At 33.8% G+C, this 6,000-nt stretch overlaps 1 non-coding gene across 1 annotated transcript; it reads right to left on the reverse strand.

The window, feature by feature from the left end:
• Window positions 1-4,654: 4,654 nt before the first annotated feature.
• LOC122099197 lies at window positions 4,655-4,761 on the reverse strand. The gene has a single exon (XR_006145867.1). It is a non-coding gene; the product is annotated as a U6 spliceosomal RNA (small nuclear RNA).
• Between the last annotated feature and the right edge of the window lie 1,239 nt (window positions 4,762-6,000).

Genomic DNA, 6,000 nt, shown 5'->3' on the forward strand with positions numbered 1-6,000 from the left:
ATGAGATGGAAATAGAGGGAGTATAATCAAATACATTAAATATATTATGGAATTGTCACTTCTGACAATTAATATCTATTAACAAAATAACTAAAAATTAATAAAGAACACACTTCCTTCTAGTGTTCATTAAGAGAGTCATGATCTTTCTTCTGAAAAAAAAAACTTGTGTTAGATAAACTTTGTCCATGCATAATTTATATTGTTTACCAATTATTTAACTTGATGAATAAAAATTTTTCGAATAAGATTTCATGACAAAAAATATAAAACATTTACTTAGCAATTGTTTGAGAAAAAGTTATTGTCATGAGTTTTAAGAAACGGAATTGCTATTTCCCTACAAAGCAATGAATTAGGTTTACTAATCTAGTATTTGTAGTAAGTTTAGAGAACATAATTGGCATGAAAAACAGTTAACTGTACATCTTGTTTCTTGAATGTTTGGTAAACATTGTCTTTTATTCAAATAAATACTTAGGTTTACATTTCAAAATAAGTGCAATTTTATCTGCTTTCAGAACAAGTACTTACCCTGCAATTAAATGTACTAGCATATTCAGGTATTTAGAAGCTAAATTTTCTGTTTTATATGTAGCTCTACATATTCAGAGTGACGATTTTTTATTCATAAATGTCTAACTTCAGATTTTTGCTTCATCAATATAAATTGTCTCATGAGGTTGTAGTGAAGGCTCCAGTAACCAGAGTAGTCAAAACCATTTCCTGAATTCTAAATTTTAAATCAAATCATTTTAAGCATTGATAATATCATTTACTGTGTCTTCAGAGCAAGTAAGCTAAAACAAATAATACTTTTTAAACATTTCACTCACATTGTAAAGAATATTTTTTTGTTTTTTTGATCCGGTCGTGGGGCTTGAACTCTGGGCCTGGGCGCTGTCGCTCTGCTCATCAGCTCAAGGCTAGCGCTCTACCACTTGAGCCACAGCGCCACTTCCGGCTTTTTTCTTTTTGCTTATGTGGTGTTGAGGAATTGAACCCAGAGCCTCGAGCATGCAAGGCAAGCGCTCTACCACTGAGCCACCTTCCCAGCCCCTGTAAAGAATATTAACATATGTCAAAAAGAGACTATTTATTTCAGACTCATCATATTTGGTGATCTTAGTGTGAATAATGCAGAGAGTAGAAGTTCCTTATACTCAATAAATAGTATTGGTTAAATTAAATTATATATCTGGATTTCTAATTTAGAGGTTAATCACATGGAAACAAGAAAACAATAAAAAAAACTTACCTTGGGCTCAACAGAAAAAGATATTTGTGCATGTACCACAGTTGCTTTATTAGTTTGTAGGTGAACACTGGACTTCGATTTATATATTGGTTGTTGTTGTGAATAATGTGAATAAAAATGAACTACAGATATATTTATGAGTTACCCAGAGAGAAATGATCACACGATTGGTGGGTTAGATGATATTTCAAATTTGAATGTCTTTAGAAAACTGCATACTACTTTCTACAACGGGAACACTAACCTGTATTTTGACCAAGAGTGTAGAAAATTTGCTTTACTCCACAGTGTCGCCAGCCAACATTATTACCTTTTGTGTTTGTTTAAAGGGCAGGTTTTTACTGTGTGCAGTACCCAAAACTGGCCTTAGACTCAAATCCTTTTACTCCAACCTCCAATCACTTGGAATTATGAGCCTTTACCACCACACCTGGTTCCTTGGATATTTTTGATGAGTTATAACAGTTAAGAAGTAGTATCATAGTAATTTTGAATTGCACTTCTCTAATGATGTCTGCTCACAAAGCATTAAGCCAGCAAAGAAGTTGTGTTAAATACAAATTTGTAAATCCACAGGCGATTTTCAAGGCTTTTTGGAAAACATGTTTATTCAGAACTTTTGTCCATTTTTAATCAAGTTTCTTGTTAATCTCATCTTTAATCTCTCTACAGAAAATCAGTAATTAATTCAAGGTAGTAGAAAGGAAAAAAATTAAGCAGTTCCTAACATTTTTAATTTTTTAATAACATGATGTTGCTTAAATCATTTTCTGTTAACGCTTGAGACTACATAACTCAATTTAGATAGACATTTTACAAGGCTATATATATTTTATTTATTTTATTTTGTTCTTTCCAAAGCCTGCATGATTATTTTCACTTGGTTTCTTTCAGTCTCATGTAGTTCAGATTTCAAACTGAAGAATAAATGGAAGGAAGCAAACAAAAAATATAGTTCCCCTCATCTGATGATGCCTCTACAAGAATGAGGAAAGTGTTCATCCTTCTAAGGACCTATGATAGAATATCAAAAAGACAATTCATTCTTCTAGGTCTTCCTTATCTTTGCGATGTAACTTAAATGATGTAAAACACAACATACTGCCCAGATACTTTTATGTTTTATCAGTTTTGCACATTTTCATATGGATTTCACCTCAGTCTACAACCTTCCTTCATCGTTTTGTCTCTGATAATTTTACACTATCACGACATAAGATAACCAGTTTGATTTACAGCATGAGAAGTTATCCACCTGGCTTCCTTGGAAGCAGAGCATTGTCAATAGATATTACTTCTGGTTGTTCACACTACATGTAATGTTTTCTGTACTACTTATCACATTCTATTTAGTATTTAAAAAAGAATGCTGGCTAAACTCAAAGCTCATTCATGGGTTTATGTTAAGGGTTTCACAAGTTTTATTCTCTTAATTCTTAAGATAACATTTTCTATAATGCTAATGTTATTACCATTGTAGTGTTGGGAAAAATTGTAGTTAAAGGCAGTAAGTGCATGGCCCAAAGTCACACACAGTGAGGAAGGAAATGAGTCAAAATTTCCAAAAGTCTTTCAGCAATACCAAAAAGGTGGGTAAAATCTCTCCATTCTCTTGCACTCTCAATTCAATATTCATATTGTCCATGAAATAATAGCATAGCAAATATTGCCCATGGTGATTGTTTTCTGTCACATTTTGTCTTCAACACAGACTGTGTTGGTGACATTGGGTTATCATGCACAGAGCTGAGCTTACAAATTGAGGTCCAAAGACAGCCAAATTTCTTCTGTCCCACAGTTCCTGTTCCTTTTTTAAAAAGTGCTAAAACTTTTAAATATCATCACTTACTATCTTTTAACAATCCCCAAACGAATTAAATTGACATATAATCACTCCAAAAGGCTTTCAAATTAGATGATAAAACAGGCCCCCATGAAGTAAATTTTCTTTTATTTTAAAAATTATTCTAAAAGCCTTGTGCTGGCTGGTCACACCTATAATCCTATCTACTCTGAATATTTGCTCAGGAGACTGAAATCTGTGGATAACACTTGGGAGCCAATCAGGGCCCCCCCCAAAAAAAACTTCATGAAATTATTTTTCAAAATGTTTAATGAACCAGCAAAGAGACCCGAATTGAGATGCAGCTTATATAGTAGCTCACCAATCTAGACAGGAAAGGCCTAGCAAGACCTTGAAGCCCTGATTTTAAACTCTGAGCACGCCAATATACATGCATGGCATGTGTTCACATGCACGTGCCTGTTTACTTGCGTGCTGCCGCACACACACACACACACACACACACACACACACACACACACACACACACATATTTATTCAAATTACCTTCATACCAGTGTTCTGCATTAATTTCTTTGTTAACGATATTATATGGGTAAAATAGAGGAAATAAACTCTTCCATCTCAGAACATTTTTATATGTTTTTTAATGTAATAATACTGTGCAGAGGGGTCACATTTACATGAACAAGGAAACTAGTACGTTTCCTAATAAGCATTGCTACCTCCTCCTTTATATTTCCCCTACCATTCCTTCCCTCCCACCTCCACAAGTAAACGCCCCTCCCCCTTCCTTCCTCCGCCTAAATTATAAGTTCATTTTTCAACATAGTGTCTTGTGCATCTCATAGTTACAAGGGGTCAACCTGTATCCCTATTTGAGCATTTTTCCCTTTCCCTCTCCAAATTAGAGAAGCATACATACAAGATGTAAGTGCACCAACTTCAAATACAGAGAAAACAGGGGTTATAGAGTGGGGAGAAACATACAAATAAACAAAATAAATCACATCACACATTATAAGTACGTTAGAAACAATAGCAAGAAACAAAAAACCACTTGTGTCCCTATCTTGGGCTTCAATTTCTTTAACATCAACTTATCTGGTTATATGGACGTATCTTTTGAACTTTTCTGCTTATCCCAGACATACAATGGTCATTGAAAATAAGGGAAATCATAGGACCTATGTTTCTTTGGACTTGGCTTACTTCACTCAATATTTTTTTTCCATTTCCTAACAAATTGGGCGATGTCATTCTTTCTGATGGAGGCATAGAATTCCACTGTGTATATATACATTTTCTTGATCCATTCATCTAATGGGGGCATCTGGGTTGGTTCCATATCTTAGCTATCGTAAATAATGTTGCAATAACCATCATTGTGTTGGTAGTTTTAGTATGGTCTTGTTTATGATCATTTGGGTAAATCCCCAAAAGTGGGATTACTGTGTCATAGGGGAGTTTTATGTGGAGTCTTCTGAGGAACCTCCATACTGCTTTCCAAAGTAGTTGAACAAGTTTACACTCCCACCCAGAATGCAGTACGGTTCCTTTGTGGCCACATACCTTTCAGCATCTGTTGTTGTAAAAATATGGAACGCTCCAAGAATTTGCATGTCATCCTTGTACAGGGTGCATGCTAATCTTCTCTGTATCAATCCAATGTTTGTGTATGTGATGCTAAATTGAGCACAGAACATTTTTTATATATAAAGTATAATTTTATTGATTTTATTAAGCTAGACAATTCAACAAAAAGCAAGTTCAAAAGAATAGTTGTGAAATTTTAGAATCAAGTATTTCTTACATAAGCACACATTTAAGAATAAAATCAAGATAGACATGCCAAAAAGAAAATAATTCCAGATATTTGTAGTTCAAGAGATGTGTAGGTGGAAGAATTGCAGCAACTGTTAAGTTTTGTTAAAAGTTTTAATGTTTTAAACATGCTTAATTTTGGGATTTTGCTTATATATGTCAAAAATAGGACTGTTTGGCAGGTATAAAACTTTTCTGTAAAGTATTTAAGATTTATGGTAACAAACATTAAGTACTAAGTATGTACATTTCAGAGTTTATGGAAACTTTATTAATGAGAAGTTGCAAAGTCTTTGTGTAAAGAAGTAGAGTTAAGATTTTAACTACACAGTTTCTGTTAAAACATTAGGGATTCTTTACTTATTTGTTAGCAAGGAATAAATGATGATATAAGCCATAAGGTACACATGTATGTTACTATTCTCACACATGCATATATACATGTATACATGCACATATGGAGAAAGACACATAATTACAGCCAACACAAGTTTCACCAGTTGTTGAATATGACTTAAACGGAATACTTGGAACAATATATGTTGAAGATGTATTTGTCCCTAAGAGTTCATTTACCACTCCTCTTATCTCTTAAAACAGGTAGTTTTAGAGAGATTTGACTTACAAAATGCAGTACAAGTGATAGCAAGTCACTTGGAAACCTCAGTAAGTATAAGTCATATGGTGTCTCCCTGCTCCTCAGGGAATGCTTACTCTTGTAGACACTCTCAACAACCAAATAGCAGGAGAATGCCATGGTAAAGAGTAAAGTTATAAGGGTTTAAATGGCATCCTTACTTGAGATCTTTTTCCAACAACCAGCATGAATTCCTAGGCAGATGTGTGAGTCCTCAGAAAACTGGACTCTACATATACATTAAACTAACCCATGTGAAAATTCCTATGTGAGAAATGCTGACTGAGGTCTTGCTGATTTCCTGGCCAAGAAAATAAGAAAAAAAAGAAAGTATTTTTAATGTTTTAAAGTTTGAGAATAATTTGTAACCTGTCAATAAATATGTAGAACACAATTATACCAACTGACAAAAAAAATGATGGCATTTCATTTATGTGCTCTTGGACTTGGCCAGTGATTTTAGATGTGTCTACACAA

The sequence above is a fragment of the Dipodomys spectabilis genome, unplaced genomic scaffold, assembly GCF_019054845.1.
Source record: "Dipodomys spectabilis isolate Male_0828 unplaced genomic scaffold, ASM1905484v1 ptg000505l, whole genome shotgun sequence".
Taxonomy (NCBI): Eukaryota; Metazoa; Chordata; class Mammalia; order Rodentia; family Heteromyidae; genus Dipodomys; species Dipodomys spectabilis.